Source organism: Triturus cristatus, chromosome 4_2 (genome assembly GCF_964204655.1).
Source record: "Triturus cristatus chromosome 4_2, aTriCri1.1, whole genome shotgun sequence".
NCBI classification, from domain to species: Eukaryota; Metazoa; Chordata; class Amphibia; order Caudata; family Salamandridae; genus Triturus; species Triturus cristatus.
Window position 1 is genome coordinate 758,390,236 of NC_140586.1, and position 24,316 is coordinate 758,414,551.

Consider the following 24,316-nt stretch of genomic DNA (forward strand, 5'->3'; position numbering starts at 1 on the left):
ATCCCTACAGAGCACTTAATGGGTCATTGACCTATACCAAACTCATGTGAGTAGTCCGAATGAGGAAAGCAGTAACCTTGGAGAATGGTGGAGTGTGAAACAAAGATTCAGTGCTGAAAGTAAATGAGGAGATATATACTATTCAGGAAAGGTGGAGAACAATTGAGGTCTATGTTTGGTATGGAAAGCGGTTATGGGAAAAAAGCCAATCTGGAGTCTGATAAACTGAGGGATAAAGAGTGTCTAGTGAAGACAGTGGACAGAGACGAATAGCAAAGAAATATGAGCATTATGTTATGTCATCTTAGTTAGCAAAACCAAAACCAAAGTGGATGATGGATGGAGTGTTGAACATTGCAAGCACTCACCCCCAGTCAACTGATCTGGGTTTAATCCATCATCATTCTTTAGCTCACTCCGCCACCCCAGTTCAGACATGGTCATATGCAAATCAGTCTGACCCTGTGCCTCATGGGAACAGTCCAGCCCGAACTGCCAAACCATGTCTTCCCTGGACCGGAAACAAGCATCCTGGGACCGGTTTCTGGCTAATCAGCCGTCATCAGCCAGGCTAGCTTGAATCCAGTGGCAAAGTGAGCAAGGGACCAACATCTGGGCACACCCTGCCAACTTAGGGCAAACAAAGCAAAACCAAAGGGGATGATGGACAGAGTGTAGAACATTGCAAGCACTCACCCCCAGTCAACTGATCTGGGTTTAATCCATCGCCATTCTTTAGCTCACTCCGCCACCCCAGTTCACACATGGCCATATGCAGATCAGTCTGACACTGTGCCTCATGGGAACAGTCCAGCCCGAACTGCCAAGCCATGTCTTCCCTGGACCAGAAACAAGCATCCTGGGACCAGTTTCTGGATAATCAGCCGTCATCAGCCAGGCTAGCTTGAATCCAGTGGCAAAGTGAGCAAGGGACCCATGTCTGGGCATACCCTGCCAACTTAGGGCGAACAAAGCCAAACCAAAGGAGATGATGGACGGAGTGTTGAACATTGCAAGAACTCACCCTCAGTCACCTGATCTGGGTTTAATCCATCATCATTCAAGACTGATTTGTATATGGCTGGGTTCAAACTTGAATGGCATGGTGAGCAAAAAAACGATGGATTTAGGCCCAAATCTCTGTACTGGGGTGAATGTATGACATTGTTCTGCATTCTGTCCATCAATTGTTGTTTTTGCATTTGTCACCCCAAGTGGGACGGGTATGCTCAGACGTGAGTCCCGTGCTCTCCATGCCACTGGAATCAAGCTATCCTGGCTGAAGAGGGGTGAAACCCCGAAACCGGTCCTAGGATGCTTGTTTCCAGTCCAGGGAGGACCTGGCTTGGCAATTCGGGCTGGACTGTTCCCATGAGGCACAGGGTCAAGACTGATTTGCATATGGCTGGGTTCAAACTGGAATGGCATGGTGAGCAAAAAAACGATGGATTTAGGCCCAGATCTCTGTACTGGGGTGAATGTATGACATTGTTCTGCATTCTGTCCATCAATTGTTGTTTTTGCATTTGTCACCCCGAGTGGGACGGGTATGCTCAGACGTGAGTCCCGTGCTCTCCATGCCACTGGAATCAAGCTATCCTGGCTGAAGAGGGGTGAAACCCCGAAAGCGGTCCTAGGATGCTAGTTTCCAGTCCAGGGAGGACCTGGCTTGGCAATTCGGGCTGGACTGTTCCCATGAGGCACAGGGTCAAGACTGATTTGCATATGGCTGGGTTCAAACTGGAATGGCATGGTGAGCAAAAAACGATGGATTTAGGCCCAGATCTCTGTACTGGGGTGAATGTATGACATTGTTCTGCATTCTGTCCATCAACTGTTGTTTTTGCATTTGTCACCCCGAGTGGGACGGGTATGCCCAGACGTGGGTCCCGTGCTCTCCATGACACTGGAGTCAAGCTATCCTGGCTGAAGAGGGGTAAAACCACAAAACCGGTCCTAGGATGCTTGTTTCCAGTCCAGGGAGGACCTGGCTTGGCAGTTCGGGCTGGACTGTTCCCATGAGGCACAGGGCAAGACTGATTTTCATATGGCTGGGTTCAAACTGGAATGGCATGGTGAGCAAAAAAACTATGGATTTAGGCCCAGATCTCTGTACTGGGGTGAATGTATGACATTGTTCTGCATTCTGTCCATCAACCATTGTTTTTGAACATGTCATCTTAGTTAACCATGGGATTAGGGTACCGTATCATGTCCTAGGATAACTTGCTCTGTTAACATGCTGGCATTATTATATGTAGTTGTATATAGTTTGACTAATATATAGGGACATGTGTTGTATGGAGCTTATGCTGCTTCATTGGATCTTGGAATGTGGAACAGGAGACTTCAGGCGGCTAGCAAGACAGAGGAGCTGTTGCATGCCGGGAGGGACTTTACTATCAATAAATATATTAAACTTCTTTTAAAGGTCTGATGGGCGGTGCTTCATTTCAGTTTTAGATCAACCAAATTTGAATCAAAATTCATGAACCTGACACTCCTTTCAGGATCTGTCACAAGAGGAGTCCTGGATAGGGGTCTAAAAAACACAACCCGATGACTGCCTTACATGTAGCTGTCTCCAGTTTACAGTTCAAATCCAAACACTCTCAGCAACTGCCTTACACACCTTTTACTTCGCTCCAGTTACAACACTCCTTGATGACACTAGTAAAACCATTCAACTTCTGGGTGACCCTTAAATGTTCCTTTGAATGAAAGCATGCGCAGGATTCTTGACTTATCATGTCACAACCTATAAACCAACAAATAAATCCTTGCGCGACTTGGTAGACTACTGCCAGACACGGCAAGCATCACAGTATGAACCATATAAACAAGAGTGGGATAGGAGGATCAAAAATAAGAATACTGTATGATGTGAAAGGGACAACCATAAAAAGAAAGCAATTTGAAACCAAACACAGTAAAACAAGGACAGAAGAATTAGAAATGGGCCTTTGGGAGACAGAGGAAACAAGGGTACAGTAAAAAGCAGGACATGAAGCCAGGCAGAATATAAATCCACAAGAATGATTTAAGTGCCATATCCAGGCTAGATGATGCGTCTAATCCCATATCCACGAGGCCACTCTTCTGATATACCACTTCTGATCTCGGAATATTGCCTCAAAACTTTGAATCAAAGCGTTTACCAATATAACTTCTCAATGATCATTAAAAGAAGTAGTTCAGAAAAAGAACACTTCCTAAAGTGTTTGTCCCAGATTATACTGAAATAAATACAGTGTGAAAAGGTTCAGGGATTAGTGGCTAGGGGTATAATACATTAAGAGGTTTATAGCTTTGGGCTATGAGTTTAGGGGTTAAGCATTAGGGGCAGGTTTGGGGTAAAGAGGCTAGGGGCTAAGCGTTAGAGGTCCAGGATTACAGGTAAAGAAGTTAACTGTCTAGGGTTAGGTATTTAAGGTATAGGGGTTAATGGTCTGTAGTATAGGGTTAAAGGTTTTAGGTACAGGGGTTACGGAGTCAGAGTTTAGGGGTTGAGGTATTAAGGGTTAGGGATTATGGGCATCAGGTTTATGTTAATGGTATAGGTTTATGAAGTAGGCATTAGGGATACGTATGGGGTATATATATTATGGGTTAAGAGCATCAGGCATAAAGGTCACGGGTATGGAGTTAGGGGATAAGGTTATATAAATTAAGAGTTTAGAGCAGGCACAGCAGGTACAGGTAAGGGCAGTAGAGTGGTGGGGAGGGGGTGAAGTCGACATATGACAGGATAGGGATAATAAAATAAATAAATAAAACCACTTACCTTATGCTCGCCGAATCGCCGAGCTCAAGGTAAGTGGTTTTATTTATTTATTTATTTATGTTCCCTATCCAGTCGTATGTCGACTTCCACCCCCCCTTCCCTGCACTGCCCCACCGTCCTACCACTCTTACCTATGCCGACCATGCCTGGTTTAGAGGATTAAGATTATGGGATTGGGGTATAGGGTTAAAATGTCTTGGGTATAGGAGTTAAGGGTTAGAGCCTAGGGGTATATGGTTTACATGACAGGAATAATATAATGGGTTTAGGGGTTGAGTTTAAGCGTATTGAGCACCGAGTATAGGGAACAGGTTTGAGGTATACTGCTAAAGTTTGTGGTACAGCGTTAAGTGGTTGGGTATAGGGTTAGGTATTTGGGATTACAAATATATGGGGGACATATGAAAATGTATAAGGTATATGTTTTCATGGTCTGGGGCTAGGGGTTAAGGGTAAAGTGTTTAGGGTTAATAATATAGTGCATAGGCTAAAGCAGTGGCTCCCAAACTGTGCACCGTGACTCCCTGGGGAGCCGCCAAACCTAGCCAGGGGAGCCGCGCACCAAGCACTTTAATGCACTTAATGTTGAAGGGTCTGTTGGCTTCAGTTAAACGAATTAGACTTATAAGCATGAGGTCGATGATTTGTAAAAGACATGCCTAAAGCTGTTAACGTAGTGCTTAATTGATGGCATGTTGACAGAGATGACCTCCATATTTCACTAGATCCCCAGGTTCCAACACTCCCAAAGTAGGCGGAAGATTTCTGATAAATTTTGTTAGACTCGCTAATAGTTTTGTTTTTTTCCAAATGTATTTTACACCAGTGCAAGTTATCAGAAAAGTACAGTTGTCCAGTCAATTAAACACATTAAGTATTATTAAGTATTGACACTTGTACTTGAACCATAGGTACTTCCAGTACATATTTATTTCAGTACATATACATTTCTAGACAGGCCTGCTCTCTCCTTGAGCACAGGGAAGTAAAACCCCATATACAGCATGATGCCATTATTTGGAAGCAAGAAAGAGGGACGTTTAAAAATCTGAAGAATTTATTTGTCCTGCATTGATTTGGAGGCAATTTTAGGGAGGAGACAGCAAAAATAAAGCTGTATGTGGTTTAAAAAATGGTGAGTCACCCTGCTGAGACAGGTGTGTTGTCACGTATGACATGGGGAGAAATGGAAGTGCATGCAAATATTCTTCAAGTGCAGAAACACTTTGTCAATGGGGCCCACATACATAGGGGAGCTATCTAGCACTCTAAGTGAGATTAAAAAGTTTGAGAGGGTACTCTGAAAAAGGCACAGGCAAAGAAGTGTAACTAGGAATATTTTATTAGAGGCGGGCCTTAGTAATATGAAACACCCTGCATAAATGATTATAATACCTTCATCAGCTTCGTCCCAATTATTTTCAGGGAGAAAAATCTAAGTACTCCGAGGCCAGGCTAACATCCCCCACCCTCCAAAAAAAGTAAAAGTGGGGAGCCACGGACAATGGCCAGGAGATCAAGGGAGCCGCGGGTCAAAAAAGTTTGGGAACCACTGGGCTAAAGGTATAAGGGTTTGGGGTATAACGATTAGGGTTTGGAATATAAGGATAAGTGTTTGGAGCTTTATGGAGCAAAGGGGTAGGGTTATTTTAAAAACCATAGAGTTAATCCCTATGACTGCATTTGTTTGGTATCACAGTTGGCAATGTATTTATTTAAGGTAAGTAGATAAGTGATACATACATTGTTATCCTATCTGTTTGAGAACATAAATCAGCGTGTTGCTTTTCTCAGTAAAACTGCCCTTAATTCATTTAAATGAAAAAAAACTGCTCAATTTCGAAATGATGAAATTAGAAGTGTTACAAATGAACTGATGCTGTTACTCAGTGAAGAAAATGAACTAACAAGGTACAACAGGCTCAGCTGGATGGCAACTACTCTACTGCTATTAACAATGCACACTGCTCCCACAACACCACCAGCTCATTTTTGCAGCAACATATAAGGATAACAGTACCCAGCCCATGCAATACGAGGCCGTGAGGTTCCAAATGATGGTTTCCAAAGCTGCCTCAGTTTAAGCAGAGGGCCTGAAGTTCCACACCCCCACCGATACACACCCTGCAAGGCCAAGCAAAGCATATATAATTTCCACTCAGATGCCAAATGCAAGGTACCCGATCATACCCCTTCCCTCACCAGGTACCCCATCCACAGGAACATTCTGCACAAATTCAGCACCACTGGGCCAGGGTGTATCTATGGGTCGTCCTGTGCTTAATTTGTAAAAAACATTAAGTGCTGGGGCTCCGTCGGGAGGCCACTGCAGCTTGCACCACACATTCCCCCTGCCAGCCCTGCCAAGGATAGTAACAACACAACTACTAACCATCACACTCCTACAAGTGTGACAATTCGGACTATTCCGGCCACCAAAGCTATAACAATGGTTTAGTCAGCAGGTAGTAGTCATTTAATGTATATTGCATTAATAATTACCTTATGTTGTGGTCGGCTCTAAATTGGCCAGACATCGCCACCTTGTGGCAGACCGTTATAAGTGCTGGTGCCGAGCACTGAAAGCCACCTGCTCTAATTAAGCACTGGGGTCGTCCCTCTTATAAATCCCCCGAAGGCCTGGCAAGGTGGGCAACCTCTCGACTACAGACAAGTTCTGCAGCAATGCTCTAAGAGACCGACGAATTGGTTATTACATGCTATGCAAAAAACGTGATACATTACATTAGCAGATTGTACATCTTCTAGGTGCTACATCACCACGGGGGCTATCTATCACTTTAGTAACAATCATTCTTCATTCTATATTTGAAGTTTCTGAATCAAATTGATTGCCATTCATGGAAGTTTAGTAAACTTTAACAAATATATTTTAAACATGTGTAATTATGTCAGTGTTTTTTAAATTGTTAAATTTTCATAGTGAAATGCTTCATAAAGGAGGAAGTGTGACCTCCTTTATGAAGCCTAACAAATCAAGCTGGAATGGATTAAAAACCTAGGCTGCCGCCCCCCCTCCCCCTCCCTCTACCCCCCGAGAAGAATCATTTCAAAGTGTGCAGCTTTATGGACCTTTGTATTTCAAGGCTCGTATAAAAGGTTTGCTAAGAAAAACAGTGCCATCTGAAAAGGTGCACTTTGGGTCAATACGTGTAAGTTTATTATGCTGTAGCCATGTAATTGGGATAGGCTGTTTTGGAGCCAGAATAAGCATTACTGGATAGTCTGTACAGAGATGCCACAAAAGGCGCTGTGTAGTCATAAATTCATGTTCCGGACACAAGTTGTGCTGTTGTATAGTCTGAGGTCAAGGATGTTTTTGGTGCCTGAGAATAACAAGTTCTCAGTGGTATTCAAGTTTTGTTCTTTGGGAAATCACTATACGATAAATTCACACTAAATTATTCTAAATTGAAATTATCTACATAATAGTTTGCCTGAACCTCTGGCATGGATCCAGTCCTGTTGGACCAATGCTGGACACTCCTATGCTATCTGGACATCATTATGGTCCGTACAGAGACAATTTGATAGGATGCATTCCTTTTGTATCTTTCTCAGCAGCTGTAGCAAGAATCGTGTCTTTATCACTGTGTTTTTGATGTGGACAATGTTTGGATGCTGACATGGGGTGACAAGATTCTCAAAAAAAAACAGGACAGTTCATAGACATAGAAGTAGGACTACCGTTTTCATTAAGCCTCAACCTAAAAGTAGGACGATTTGACAGCTGTCATAGACACAGAAAAGGTCTACATTGACAGTCCCCTCCACAGACACAGATGACAAATTACAGACGACAAATCAGATGTGTGACAGTGACAGCAATGGATTTTTAAGCTAGCAGCATGCACATTATAGGATGTTGGGTTTTTGCTTTAACAATGTCAAGAACGGCCTCCAAACTAGTAACTTGCAAAAATGGCAAAAAACTTACCCCATGCCAGAAATTGAGAAGTAGAAGGGGAAGAAGGAAGAGCAAGGGAGACAAAAGGCACTCTGATGTGGGAGGGGCTGTGGAGGTAGGCCTGTCTGTGTCTCTGAGTTGAGGGGAGGTAAGAAAGAAGGCCTGCCTGAGCCTCAGAGATGATGGGAGGGCTGAGAGAAGGTCTGTCTGTGCCTCGGAGGTGTGGTATGGGCTGTGACTATAGGCCTGTCTCTGCCTCTGTGATGAGGGTGAGGGGACGGGGATGGTGGCATTTCTCAAGTACAAGGCTAACTCTAAAATAGATGCAGTATGTTACTGGTGATGTCCGCTTTGTGCACGCTGCTGTCGTACATAAGTGTCTCCTGTTGAGAAGCTTTAAAAATACCTCTAGGCGCTGTGTATGCATCCATTCTTTGCTGTAATAAAACCCATGACATCATAGTCCTCAAAAACATTTTCCGAGTGCATTTTGGGGAGGTCCTTTATTCAGGGGGCAGTTACTGTCCTATTACAAGCCAGCATTTCTTTTTTAAATATCTTTTTATTACTTTATACAATAGAAAAACAAATCGAAACAAGCCAGCATTTCTGGTCGTCTGGTAGAACCATCCAGTGCCCAGCTTTATCCCAAGTAGGTGGTCTGAATAGTGCATAGAAGGGAAATGCAGCACGCACGTGTTGTAGGTCACAGCAAGCTGAGATCGCCTCTGACCCTGTATATCTCACCCAACCATGTCCCATGAGACAACTGCACCCGCAGACGTCTCACCGCTTCTACATTACTCAGGGCCTTCAGATGTAGTAGAAATGCTACCCGAGCAGGCTTGGAGGCTGCAGTAACTTGACCACATTACCACTCGTGTATGACACCCGACATTCCCCCTACACCCCCCACAACCACTCATGTACCCTGTGCCCTCCCAGCGCTCCCAAACAGGGCAGCAGAAAGGAGTCCCATACAGTGCTCTACAAAGACCAGGTGACATGGCAGAAGTACCCAGGCTTTAAGTGGGATAAAAAAAACTAAAACAAAACTGTGGGGGTCTCTTAAAGGGATGTGGCCGATGTAATTAAGGGCGTGCCTTAAACACATAAGCTAAAAAATCTATACTTACCATAGTGTCTGGCCCAAACATTTGCTGCTCCTGTCATTGTAGTCAGATAAATAATACAACATGTAACATTACACCTACAACAAGCCAGGACTATTAGCTTTGTCAGTTGTTAGTTTCATAAGATAAATAAGCAACAACTTTGGCTTCGTTGTACATAACATTGAAAATGCTTCCGTTCTGGAATGACTGTGAAAGAACTAGAACGGGTCTCTTTGAAGGCAGTGAAGGGCGGTAGTGCTGCAGCGGTAAGATTTTGTTTTCATCCTGAGCGCAAAAATGAAGATCCCGCTAGAGATCCGTCTCAGCACCTGCGTGAAGTAAGTAGAGAAATGTCCCGGTTTTTAAATAGTGTCTTGGTGCGAGACACTATTTAAAAAGCGGGACATTTCTCTGTTTAATCCGGTCACTGCACAAAAACCGGGACATTTCTGTAAGTTGGAGCAAAGTGTCGGGACACCGGGATACTGCTCCGAAAATCGGGACTGTCCCGGGAAAACCGGGACGTCTGGTCACCCTATGCTAACACCGGCTTGAGAGCATCTGAAGGACATGGTTGAACATGATTATGTTTGTATTGAGCACCAGGGCATAGTGCATAGCTGCTGGGCTACTTCATGCCAGTGATACACCCCAGCCGCCTGAAGCCAGCAGCACTTCACATACTTGGATTTTGTCGCCCTTACATTCAATGGAACAAGAAAACTACAAATACCAGAATGCAGTGTGTTAACAGGATAACAATTACGGTAGCAGCAACAACTCTTTTTTAAGGCTCATGTTTGCAGTAATGTTGTTAGAGGCCTCATACTGCAGAGGACTAAAGTCATCATCTGCGTTTACTTTCAGGAAGAGTTTTGCTTATTTCATCTCAATATTAGTGCCTATGTGTCACTGATTATTGATCACACAGCATAGGAGTCAGTAGCGGCTGGTGTGCCGACGGAGTGGCCAGGTGGAGGGGGGGGCGGCAGATAAAGAAACCACTAGAAAAAAGTTTTTAAAAAGAATTTACTTGCTGGCTCGCCGCCTGCCAAAATACCGCTCTTCTGTTTCTGCTTCTTCCTTGCGGCAGCACCGGCTCCCAGCCTCTTCTGCGCCAATCTTGACGCTACTGTTGTGCATTAGAGCAGCATACGGATTGGCCGGGGTGCCCTTAATTTGCGCTCCAAGGGAGACTAGCATCCTGTGCCTGCTGTCTTTCAACCCGGCAACACAGCTTGGAGACAGCTTCAGTGCGCATGTCAGTTTGGCTGTCCTGAGACGGCCGGCCAAACCCACATGTGCTCTGCAGGCAGTGCCCACCACTCCCCCTCGTGACTTGCTCCGCAATGGCCCCGCCCCCAAGACTCATTCAAAGGAAGAAAAATAAAATGATAATAAACACGTTTTATTATCATTTTCTTTTTCAAATGTTGAGGCTGGCGTGCAGAAGCGCGACGCTACTCCACCATAGCGGAGGAGCCGCCACTGATGAATGTTCTGTGTGGAAAACTGCAAAGAAGGAGGGACAGCATGTCCACCCCTGATGGGAGTTCTGTGTGGAAAACTGTAAAGAAGGAGGGACAGCATGTCCGCCGCTGATGGGAGTTCTGTGTGGAAAACTGTAAAGAAGGAGGGACAGCATGTCCACCCCTGATGGGAGTTCTGTGTGGAAAACTGTAAAGAAGGAGGGACAGCATGTCCGCCGCTGATGGGAGTGCTGTGTGGAAAACTGTAAAGCATGAGGGAGAGCATGTCCACCCCTGATGGGAGTTCTGTGTGGAAAACTGTAAAGAAGGAGGGACAGCATGTCCACCCCTGATGGGAGTTCTGTGTGGAAAACTGTAAAGAAGGAGGGACAGCATGTCTACCCCTGATGGGAGTTCTGTGCGGAAAACTGTAAAGAAGGAGGGACAGCATGTCAGCCCCTGATGGGAGTTCTGTGTGGAAAACTGTAAAGAAGGAGGGACAGCATGTCCGCCGCTGATGGGAGTGCTGTGTGGAAAACTGTAAAGCATGAGGGAGAGCATGTCCGCCGCTGATGGGAGTTCTGTGTGGAAAACTGCAAAGAAGGAGGGACAGCATGTCCGCCCCTGATGGGAGTTCTGTGTGGAAAACTGTAAAGAAGGAGGGACAGCATGTCCACCCCTGATGGGAGTTCTGTGTGGAAAACTGTAAAGAAGGAGGGACAGCATGTCCGCCGCTGATGGGAGTGCTGTGTGGAAAACTGTAAAGCATGAGGGAGAGCATGTCCACCCCTGATGGGAGTTCTGTGTGGAAAACTGTAAAGAAGGAGGGACAGCATGTCCACCCCTGATGGGAGTTCTGTGTGGAAAACTGTAAAGAAGGAGGGACAGCATGTCTACCCCTGATGGGAGTTCTGTGCGGAAAACTGTAAAGAAGGAGGGACAGCATGTCAGCCCCTGATGGGAGTTCTGTGTGGAAAACTGCAAAGAAGGAGGGACAGCATGTCCGCCCCTGATGGGAGTTCTGTGTGGAAAACTGCAAAGAAGGAGGGACAGCATGTCCGCCGCTGATGGGAGTTCTGTGTGGAAAACTGTAAAGAAGGAGGGACAGCATGTCCGCCGCTGATGGGAGTTCTGTGTGGAAAACTGCAAAGAAGGAGGGACAGCATGTCCGCCCCTGATGGGAGTTCTGTGTGGAAAACTGTAAAGAAGGAGGGACAGCATGTCCGCCGCTGATGGGAGTTCTGTGTGGAAAACTGTAAAGAAGGAGGGACAGCATGTCCACCCCTGATGGGAGTTCTGTGTGGAAAACTGTAAAGAAGGAGGGACAGCATGTCCGCCGCTGATGGGAGTGCTGTGTGGAAAACTGTAAAGCATGAGGGAGAGCATGTCCACCCCTGATGGGAGTTCTGTGTGGAAAACTGTAAAGAAGGAGGGACAGCATGTCTACCCCTGATGGGAGTTCTGTGCGGAAAACTGTAAAGAAGGAGGGACAGCATGTCAGCCCCTGATGGGAGTTCTGTGTGGAAAACTGCAAAGAAGGAGGGACAGCATGTCCGCCCCTGATGGGAGTTCTGTGTGGAAAACTGTAAAGAAGGAGGGACAGCATGTCCGCCGCTGATGGGAGTTCTGTGTGGAAAACTGTAAAGAAGGAGGGACAGCATGTCCACCCCTGATGGGAGTTCTGTGTGGAAAACTGTAAAGAAGGAGGGACAGCATGTCCACCCCTGATGGGAGTGCTGTGTGGAAAACCGGGACAGCATTTTCCCATGGGGTCTATGCATGCCATTTTTATGTTTTTAGACTTAGGATACTTAACTTTAAGGTACAGAATGGGTACTTTACTTAAAAGAGTTACATGTGATTCTACTGAATTTCATTTTCTTCAGTGTCATAATCGATATGGAGGAGGTAGCAGGCACTCGGGTTCAGGTCTTGCTGCTGCCCTTTACTGCGGTGCATCATTGGTACCTGTAGCTTGGCATTTCCAGGACAATTTATACCCCACTCTGGTGGGTTCCCTCTCAATCCCTGTCATATTTTCAGTCCTGGGCATTTATTTTACAACCCGGTCTGCTCTGGGAGTTGTGCTGCTCTAACTGAATATTATAAAACATTGATTTATGACAGGAAAGCTCAAGAGTGGAACACCGCGCCTTGACGGACGTGGAGAGAGGCAGACACCTTAATGCACAGCTCGGCCTGTGCACATCTTTATCAAACGATTTTATGGGAAGACCGGAGGCTCATTTTATGCTTTCTAATCTTGCCAATCTCTAGTAGCATCCACAGTGAACAACAAACTACACTTCCCATTACTCATTGGGTTTGAACTACCAAGAAAAAACGAAGTCGAAAGAACGATTTGACAGTTATCACAGTCTATAAAAGGGACGATGACGTATGCACCCACTTACTCTTCTCTTGCTTAAGCCATCGGTGAGTATTTTATTTGCATGTTTACTACCTATTTTTAAGGATTGAAATGTTCTCTACTTTGTGCAATCAATTGATCTTCATTTGTTATTATTGTTGGAACTTATTGAGTGCAGCAAATCACCCTGGAGGGTCTCTAGGCGCTGTGGCATATCTTCGGACAAGAGCTAAGGGTAAGGATATTAAAAATGAACTAAAACAGGTAAAAACATCTATGTTTAAAAGCTTTTTTGAACAGTGTGTGATCAGTGTTCGCACGGAGATGTAATGAGAGCTGGTTTCAGTATTGGGGGCTAAGTATAAAAATGATCTGCCCCCATTTCTGGCAGTACAAATCCGATGGGGGTGTAACAGATATTTCCTGCGGACCTTAAACTCCTCGCGGGGGCGTACGAGTCACGTTTTTTCTGTAGATACTGAGGACCATTCCCATAAAGGGATTTGTGGGCCAATCAGAGAAGTTTAAATCAGGCACGCTTTTTTATCGGCAGCCAGTGTGGGCTTCTTAGGATGGGTACTGAAGGCGACAGGGGTGGAAGATGGCATACTAAACGTGCTGCAGTATTCTGGACCACCTGCAGTTTTGAGAACATTTCTTCATTCATGGAGGCCATTAATGTGTTTCCGAAGTCCAGTTGACTAATTGTAAGGGCCTGGATTTGGGATTTTCTTGATTGAAGTGGTATCCATTGAAATACTTTTCTTAAAGCACACATGATGCCAAAACACGTACCTGTGATGTGGTTTACATGTTCCTTCATGCACACTCTCTCGTCCACCCTAATTTCTAGGTTTCCCAATGCTGTCTTTGGAATAGGAACGGTACCTAAGCTTACAGGCCACGAGTCATCTGACCAGATTGCGTGGGCTTTCCCAAACAATACGACCTCAGTTTTGCTTGCATTAGGTTGCAGACAATTCTGCTGCATCCATGTAGCAATATGATTCAAGCAGTCTCGGAATCTTACTTAAGTATCTTCTGGCTTTGGTCCCAGTGTGATGGCAAGCTGAGTGTCATCTGCATAAAAGATGCCATCAAAACCCTATGATTTTATCGCTTGTGCAAGTGGTGGCATGTCTATTTTAATAAGAGTAGGGCTTAATGCAGATCCCTGTGGCACTCCCCTGTCCAAGAATATGGTTCTGGAGACAAAGGACTCCAACTGCACCATATGTGTCTGTCCACTCAGAAAGTTCCTTACCCAGCCTAGGGCTTTCCTGTCAACACCAGTCTCTTCTAGTGTCTTAATTAAAACTGCATGGAAGATTGTGTTGAACGCAGTTAATAGATCGAATAATACCAACATTGCTGAGTGTTCATCGTCAAGGGAAAGTCTTTCATTGTCTAATACTTTCACTATGCACTTGCACTGGGAATGGTCAAGCAGATGGCGGCTTTCTAAGAATGCCATCAATTGTGTATTCACCAATGTCTCCATAACTTATTCCAGAAAAGGAAGTAGAGAGATTGGTCTAAGATTTCATAGTTCTTTAGGATCTGCAATGAGCTTTTTAAGAATGAGGTTCACCCTCGCCGATTTCCATTTTGCTGGAACTGATTGCACGTTCAGTGAAAGATTAAGCAATTCAGTAAGGCTGTGTAGGAGGGCAGAGGCCAAGGTGGACATGATATGAGGAGGTGCCAGGTCTTCTGATGATCCTGCCTTTTCATTAATGTGCAGACTTCCTCATGCGTTACCATAGTGAACTCCTTCAGTAATACTGGACGGGTACTTTTCTTCCTACTTCACTCCATTTTCATATCATCTTCCGTCTACTTGACAAAGGTGTTGTAGATTTTAGTAATTTTAACATCAAACAAATTTGCGAACGCTTCTACCAAGTTCTGTGAGGAATTGTGCTCGTTCTTGAGTATTATATTTGTTACTGGTTACTGCACCAATTGTCACTGGAGAAGCACTAAGGGGTCTCATGTACCACTCAGCATTGCTTATTTCTCCCACTACACTGTTTACGGCTCCGACTCTGACGTGGTCTGGCAGATGATAACCTGCTTATAGCCACTCACTCCCCTCCACTTTGACACTCTGCTTCCTGGCTTCTGTTGACTGCCATGGCCGGCCTTGGTCATGGGTGAGCTGGGCCCAGGCACGGGTGCCAGTATCCCGAAGAGCGCATCAAGGAGCTGCCTCAATAAATGTCATGCAAACTGCAGCTCCTTCATCCCACTTGTTGTTCGAGATCAGCCCTTAATGCTCCTCAGCGTAATTGTTAGGACCCCATCAAGCCCCTACCCTCCTCCTATCTTACTCACACCTCTTGCCGTCACAGCGCATACCCCCCCCCCTCTCTCCCACTCCACCCCGCCACAACAAACACCAAATTTTCTCTCCTCTGAGGGCGCTGTACCGGTCAATCCAAATTAGATCCAGCCCTGTTGAGTGGCATTCTTGCCTTGCAAGTGCAGCTTTCCCTTCATGCGTGCACGGCTGCAGCATCTCAAGTAGAAGGCGTTAGCTTCTTCCCTGACTGTTAGGTGCAGACACAGTCTTCATGTTTAGTCCACACTCAAGCCTTTTCTGACTGTGCATGTGCTATATATATATTCTCTCAGGAGCACATCTTCACTGACTTCCATCAATGGTGTGATGTGGAGGGGCTGGGGGGTGCTTACCCCTTGGGTATTTCTTAAAATTGCCTTCATTTCAGAGAATTCATTCTATTTTCCTTGTGTCCACCGAGGACAGTATGGTTTAGAATTGTTACACCCTGAGGCTGAAGAGACTAACAGAGAGGAATTATTGGAACACAATTTACACAAAATCCTAGATAATTTTTTCCCTCTTTTTTTACAAAAAGTATTTCTTCTTCTGTTGAATCAGTTGCAATGGATATTGGCACATCTGTTGCACAAACTATCAAATCAAATCAAAATCATATAGCACTTGTAAAGCACATGGCTACTCTGTAGAGTTTCCCGGCGTTATAGGTACTGTAACCATTTAACACTACAAGATGGGAAAGTTTGAAGGCACCCTTAAATAACGAGGTCTTTAAGCTGCGCTTGAATGAGCCCACATCCCTGGTAGCACGAAGATGAAAGAGAAGAGAATTTGAACCAGAGGCCTCCAGCGCAAAAAAGGAAGAGCCTCCCCATCTCTTCCGTCTTGTTTTGGGCACCACTGCCTCAGCAGAATGCAAAGGACGAGCAGGAAGATAGCGAGAGAGACGCTTGGTGAGGAAGCTGAGACCTAGGCTATAGTAAGCTCCATGGGGTAACACTAGACCCTTGCACTCCACTCTCTCTTGAATGGGTAGCCAGTGTAGTTCCTTGAGATGTGCCTGTATAGAGGTGTGTTGGGAGATATTGAGAAAGAGCTGAGCTTTAGCGTTCGGCACCAACTAGAGTCTCTTAAGTTGGCCCAGAGGGAGACCCTAGTATAGTGCATTAGCGTAGTCCAGCCAAAATGCTACAAGTGCATGGACTACCATCCTCTGGGAAGGGGCTGGGAGCAGAAACAAAAGTTTCCTCAGGAACCGGAGGAGGCCGAAGCAGGTCCCAACAACACTCTCTGTCTGTGGTTTGAAAGACATGTTATTATCAAACTTCACTCTAAGGTCCCGCACCACTGTGGTTGGTGTCGGGGAGAGGGGGCAGAGCTAGGCCAAACCCCACCATCCCGAAGTGGGGGAGGAGAACCAAAGACCAGCACTTCTGTTTACTTGTGTTGCACTGGAGATTATTCCAGCAAATCTACTGGAATACCGCTGACAGACATGCAGTAAATCTATCTTGGGCCGCAGAGATATTACTGTCCCAGGTCAGAAAAATCTGCACTTCAAGGGATTCCACCAGGGTTGACAAGGGGACATATATACATTAAAAAATGTTGGACTCAAGGCAGAGTCATGGTGAATTCAAATTTGGAAGGTTTAGGGTCTGATGCAAAAGGCGCCATGCATACAGTGAAAACGTTGCATTATGATAGGATGGGATACCGTGTGCTATTGCTGTGGGCAGTGCTTTTGAATCTCTAATTATGGGATGTATGACGTTACAACGCATGCTGTTACAACGCATGCTGTTACAACGAAAGTTTTACAACGCGAGTGCATTGACAACGCAGGACATTACAACGCAAGTCTTTACATCGACTTGCACTAGATGGAGTGCTAACATTAAAAAAGTATAATTTACTATTCCAACTCCAGTCCACGTAACAGTAGGGAAGGTGTTGGGTTAGTAAACTACACTATTTTTAATGTTAGCACGCCATCTAGTGCAAGTCGATGTAAAGACTTGCGTTGTAATGTCCTGCGTTGTCAATGCACTTGCGTTGTAACAGTTTCGTTGTAATGGTAGTGCGTTGTAAAAGTTGCGTTGTAAAGGTTGTTCCCCCTAATTATGACTACGTAAGTGACTTTACCAAATAAATCTGGCAAGCATTTCTCTAAAACAAAACCTACAATCTTTTGATTTACTTAATTAGTTGCATTCAGTTTACGTCCAATAGGTTAGCATTGGGCCACTTGCTTAAATGGTAATCAGGCACCAAGATAAAGCTGCCATTTAATGTATGGGGGACCAGACATGCCGGTGTATTGGGGCCGTACCGGTTTCCACACTGCTGCCCTGGTGCCTCGACACTCCCTCTAAAGACATCACTGTCCAGAATTTCACTCTGCAGAAGCTCACATTAGTGTCACACGAAAGCCCCTGCAATTCCTGGGCAACCTCTGCTCACTAGCCTCCGTGTATGAAGCACTGAGCCAATCACCCAGACATTGGTTGACAGAAGGTGTTGGAAAGGCTCATTGGTGCTGAGTGAGAGGAATTGAACCTGTCACTCACCGTGGAGCATTTAAATGTCACACTTGACAACCCATCTATGACTTAGTGTTTGAACAGTGTTTGGCCGTCTCCCACCCCGCCCCAGACATGCCATTGACTGTTAGGATAGCTGGACCATTCCTTTGGGCCATTGTGGCAACTTGGCTGTAGTAAGAGGTTTTCTCATGTCTGGGAAGGGGGTACTACAAGCAACCCAACCCACCTGCAATGGAGGCAATCATCATCAAAATACTTTAATTGGTTACAAAGACCATAAAAAACACACATAACAACACAAACAAAGATGGAGTGCAATAAACAGTAATCACATTTTCATAAATTTCCATGCACATTTGAATAAATCAAGAGAATATAAAATACCATAAAATCATCCAGCACAGTAAAAAGCAATATCCAAAAGACAAGAAGACTTTCAAAACCATGGTAACATTTATAATAATTACAAGAACAGTATACTGGGACATGTATGGATCTCTTAGTCTGAAGAGAAATGCTTTTTGAGAATTAATCCACGAAATAAAGTTGCATTGTACAAAACCCACTAATGTGGAGCAAAGCAATCATATGCATTTGGTGCTAGAGTATACACATCAAAGCATGGATAACACATGTCCCAAATAAGGTACATTTGTTTGGTGCAGCTTAAGTTCACAGTGGGGTTTACTAACAGTCGTCCCAAAGTTAAATTGTAGATGAATAATAAGTACTAGTGAAATACTAAGGCTTCTAGAAAGAAAGTTTCAAGGTTGTACTCCTCAGGGTCCGGATGATGCAATAAGGGGTCCACCTTTCGACATCTCCAACTCCAATTAAATAATACAGAGCCAAGCCAAACAAACAGAATTACGCACATGATTGTCCGTGCGGTACGTCCTAAAAAGGACCCAAGCTCCGCCTCTTCCTATGCAGGCCTTGTGGGACAAGTAGTCCGACATCAGTTAGGCGCTATTGACGGCGATTCCTGACAGAAAGTTTGTAGGATAAAAGCCCACATGAATCAGAAATTACCCTAGCACTTTAGATCTGATGTTCCAGCTCCAATGTAGGTACTTAGCGACCGCCCATACAACCAGTTTTTTTGTCTCTGCGCGTAGCAACCTAATCGCTATAAGGCACTGTCTGCACCCAAGCGGTCTACAGATCGGAAGAATTCAGCTCTCCCTCGGGTGTTCATATCCGAGGCAGAAGAAAGAAAAGTGTGACAACATTTCTTCTGCTTGCAGACATATTGGGCAGATGGTGCTCAAGTCCACTTTAGATTTCCATTTAGAGCAGAAAGACTGGAGTGGTAAAGTGCCATGCCGCACTTTAAGATACAGATGTCTAGCGACAGGGGTACGAATATAATCAACAAAAGGTTTGAATAGAGTATGTAGTTTAATGTCAAGAAATGTACTAGTGAGAGATCCTTGGTTCACATCACTCACCTCCTGGCCCCACCCAGAAGGTGTCCTTGACAGTGTCCCTAGACTAGAGAGATGTGGGGTACTGGCGTTATCAGGCCAGCTTTATCCAAGGTCTAACTGAAACCGAGAATCCTCAACGAAGCATACCGACTTGATTTTGCAACTTTTATCTAGCATCACTCTTTCCTTGAAGACATTATAATACTCTTCAAGGGCTGGGTGTACTTTAGCCTGTGCCAATATAGTAGTGGTATTGACAGGGCCTTGTGGGTTATGGGGTATGACACCCATGTCCCAATGCAGGGGCAATAAAGATGTGCTTTTGGGGAGACTTAACAAAGATCCTAAAAAATGGTTTTCCACTACACCCAACTGGGTCAATCCTGAAAACCCCCACAACACAGCCCTATACAGATCACAACCGTCTGCCTTTGTGCTGTAAACTCTTAGGGCTGGTGAAATGCTCCTCACTTTTGTGGTTGGTATAATCTTAAAATGGCTGACACAAGATGGATTAGATTCAGGCTACTTTCCTTGACTTGAGGGGACCATACCATGTTCCTGGTTAGTTTGATTCCAAGATAATCGAACACAGTAACCCTACCTAAAATGTTTCCCTCAAGCATTATAGAGCCTCTATAGGATCAATAAGGTTTGATGGTCATGAATTTTATTTTTGTATGATTTATCACCAACCCTCGGTCAGCACAAAAGGCTGCAAATCTATCCACCAAGGTTTGTAAACCAGCCGGGGATTTAGACGCCAATAAGGTGTCATCGGCAAAAAGGAGCAGAGGCATCTTCCGTCCTGCAACTCTTGATGTGTCACTCTCGCAATCCTCAAGATGGGCAACCACATCATTAAGATAAAGAGAAAATAATGTTGGGGCAAGTATCCCTGGCGTACGCCTTTGTGCATCTCTATGCATTTTGTTAACTCAGCCCTAATGCCCCAACATACTTGGGTGTATGTATCATAATGCAAACGCATGAGAATATCCAGAAAATCAGTGGGAACCTCATGGGGACCTCATTCTGCTTCAGGACCTCCCATAGCTTTTGGCGGGGAACCAAGTTAAAGGCAGCCTTTAGCTCCACAAACACCAGGTATAGGTGGGACTTTTGAAGGACAACCGTCTTCCAGTAAACAGTCAGAAGCCTAGAGATCTGGTCAATGGTGCTTATCTGCCTTCTAAACCTTGCTTGCAGGTTCAATAATGATTGATGCTCCTCTATCCAGAGGTCCAGTTTTTTTAGTATCTGCCTACAAAAGACCTCCTGGGTGGCGTCAATGAGACTTATTGGTCTATAGTTTAGAGGAGAGTCCCTTGGGCCCTTTTTTGTACACTGGGACGATATCTGCTGCTTTCCAGCTGCACAGGATATTACCCCCCATCACCCAAAGAAATGATTGCGAGGGACCCTATCGGCTCCTGAAATTTTGCCCAGGGTGCCTAAAGAGGTCTTCATAGATCTGCGTATCCCAGTCATTAAGAACTTCTACCTGAGCCAGTCTGTTTGGCTTTCTTTTTGCTCTAATGAGATCCTCACTGCTGTTTTCCAAGGCTTTGCAAAGCTCATTTTATTGCTGAACTGTAGTCCTTATTATACCAAGTTTGACCAGATTTTACCACCGGTGTGCCACCAGAGTGGTTCTGTATGAAACATTATCCTAAAAGAATTAAACAGCTTCCCATGCATAGAAGAAATCGCAGAGTTTCTCTCCTGCAGAAGCATGGGACTGGATAAGTCCATTATGGTGTCTGGTAGGCACCTGTTAATTTTAGCTCGAAGAGCTAGTTGGACAGCTCTTCTGGCCCATTTCTTCCTGCGTCTATTATTGGTTGGGTTTAGATCTGAGGAGAGTGAGAGTGGAACGTCCACCACACGGTTAGATATACCATTCAGTGAGCAGCGAATGGCATTGTGGTCACTATCACTTCTGGTGACCACTTTCAAGTCTATTACAAGACTTCAAAGTGGGAGAGTGATCAATATATTGTCAATCCCATTAGATTGTCCAGGACGATTGAAGGTATGGGACGCACGTGGATCAGATGATGTGCGGCCATTGCATGCTCTCATGTCATGGGCCAGAGTGAATGCCAGTACTCGATACGCTGCATCTGACCACCGTCTCACAGGCACAAAATCTAGTGAAGGGATGCCCCATTCCTAGTCCTCTACCTCAGTGAGGGAGTAGCAATTGTTATCAAAGGGCTCGAAATGGGTATTGAAGTCACCTGCAATGATTAAAGAGTCATGTGTGTCAAATTGCTCCATGTGCATTAAGTTGTTTTAGCGTAGGTGCCTCGCCTCCCCCTCTAATCCAACACTTATATACAGAAATAAGATATGTGTCCTCCCCAGTGATGGATATACCTTGAATCTCGTGTGATGCAATAACGATTGGGCACAGTTAACATTAAGTGAGGGTTGTACCCAGACTAGGAGGCCACCGGTCTCTTTTACTCTGTGTGTGACTGGTTGTCCGGCCAGTGCTGACCCAGGTGGTCCCTGGCCGTGCACTACAGCTGCCATGATCACCTGGGCTATAATAGCCACAGCAGGCAGTCTGTCTTTGCCAATTGAGCTGGGACCCTCACAATGGTGGTTATTTACCATGATGCTCTACCAATGGTGACCGAAAACCAGAGCAAGGAAAAACACAAGATACACAAGGGTTGCTGCTAAGTATCCCATTGCATGTGTGACACTTTAAGCCAGGCTTGTTTTTCTTAAGTCAATAGACCTTTGCAAGGTGGGATTACTGCTCCCTTGTATATAACGGAAAAAACAAAACAACTAGACCTAGAACGCACATTTCTCTTGGCTAAAAGCCAATAACTGACTAAGGTGTCTCAAAGAACAAGAAAGCACCTCACAGCTATGTCACTAAAGGATGACACTACCTATTTCGTGATCGAACACAAGTAAAATTGAGTCCTTCTATGTTGGTAGCTACGTTGTGGTCTGTCTTCTATGTTGCTGACAACCTGAAGCTCTTCTTCTGCATCAGTGGCTGTTGCATCTTACATTGGAGTGAGAACTTTTGTAGTGTCAGGACAGCATGCACCCCAAGTTGAAAGTTACAGTGGTCCAAACTAGTATAAGCTATCTAGCTAATAAAAGACTGAGGTTGCAGGCTCATGCGTACTCTGACGCAACTCACTGTGGATATTTGTTCTGCTGTGAGTCCTATCAGACAGCATGTGCTGTCTCACAGAGACTGCACAGTGACTTGTGCCGGTATTTGGCTTCAAAAATCTGGTCACCCGAATTATGTGTGACAGATTCAGACAGTCTTGCCCTTTGCAGTGACCAGCGCTTCCAAGCTGGGATTTGAGTCCATGGTTGTCCATAGCTGCCAAAGTTCCAGATTGTTATGCGTGACATTTTCATAATTTTAGTGCAATTATGAGTGACATTTCAAGGACTATGAGTGACACTTTCTCGTGCGCAAAATCAAGTAACAAAGACTAGGGAAACATAAATGTAAGACATTACACCTATTTGAGCAATGAGAAGCTCTAAGATCTTGCCCCAAGAATAAATTGTCCAACATAGAATCTGGAAACCTCAGTGTTCTAATCATGGTCAGTCTCTCCACTTCTAAATATTGTGTGATCCTTGTCAAATCACCCCATCTTCATGTACTCAGCTCCGTTACCTACAGAATAGGATTGCTAGGAACAAATGCCTGCCCGTATTAGGTGCTGTGTAAAAAACAAACACTGCCTCTCTGATGCACTGTGTACTGTCACAAGGGGTGGGTGGTCTACTTACTTGTTGTTCACTGTACTGTCTTCTTGACTCGGACCCCGGGTTCAGTGCGTTGGTTGGCTCAGCAATATTACTTGAATTTTCCCTGTGGCCGGTGGCCATAATAGATTACGGCCTCAGCGGGCCTGTGCAAGCAGCAGCAGCACTGCAAGCCAAGCACTATGGGGATTGTGGCTGGCGTAAACCACTAGCCAGCCGCTGAAAACGTAACTCCCCGCTCTGGCAGCAGGATGTGACGTCCCCCTGCAGTGCTACGGGTGACCAGAAAGTGGCCTACAATCACATGACTTCAGGCAACAGGATGTCTGACTCATCCGTGCCGCGAAAGTCATCATGATGAGATTATACATTATTGCCAAGCAGTGAGTTTGCCAGCAAGCAGCCCATGGCTTACCTCAGCTGCAAGCGCCCCAAGCCTGCGGGAGCACCGTAAAGCCCCGGGCGACACGCTGATAGCTGCCACACTACTCAGTTTTAGGCAGCGCTTCAGCAGACACATAATGCAGAATGCATCATATGAGTGACAGTGCATTTCAGTGTGGTGATGCTGAGCACCACACTGAAATGTGTTAGTCTAACGCCTGATGGGTGATACTTGGCATAACTCGTTGTCACCCAGCTGTTTTTTGCTTTTTTGTACCGGCCTGACAGAAAAGCAATAAATCTGGTATTATTATTTCAGAAGCATAAACCTCAAACAACAAACCCATAAAGATATTAGCTTAAGTGTATTTGAGTGCTGTCTAAATCGTTTCAGAGTGATTATTAGAGCAAACCAAGAGATAATTGTCATTCTACAAAAGAATCCAAACAATTTTACACAAGTTCTTTTCAAACTATCAGGTCTTGGTGGCAGCCCTTTCCATGCATACCATGTGAAATTTATACCAATAAGCAGGGCCACTGGAATTATGTTTGTGAGACCGTGGCGTTTTTCGCATAATTATAGATTTGCCTCATCTTTCACATAATCCAACATCTGCTGCATAATCTGCAGATTAAAAGAAAACGTTTGGACCTCAAACGGTTCAAAAGTTACTAAAAATGCAGTAACACATGTTGGTGCAGAGTGGTAGTTTCAATGCAAAGGTTGACTGGTCCCGTTTCTATAGCTTATTCCTGCATTTGGGTGTTAAACTGGTACTAATGAGGTGCAACCAATACCCAGGCAGTGTAAAAATGACAAAATAATGAAGTAATACTATCTCAATATGAGCCTTATCATACTGCATAATTTGCATTTTCGTGCCCCATAATTTACTGAACCCTGCAACAAAATGTAGCCCTCCCTTGCTGCATAATTCCAGTGGCCCTGCCTATAAATTCCAGAATGCTGCTTTTATTGCCAGTAAACCAGGCGTGTCTAAATGAATCTCATTTGGACAGTTATTCGGCCCCCTGGAACTTGAGTTGCTTTCCCTTGATTAGTTATGCCTAGCTCGAACATCAACCAAGACTTTACAAAGAAATGGAATGAACATGTCCCCTTGAATAACAATATTCAATGTAGTGTTACAAATTTGGAGCTCATAATATTTAAATAGGTTCTTAGTTGTACTCAACGAACAGTAAAAAAAATATAATG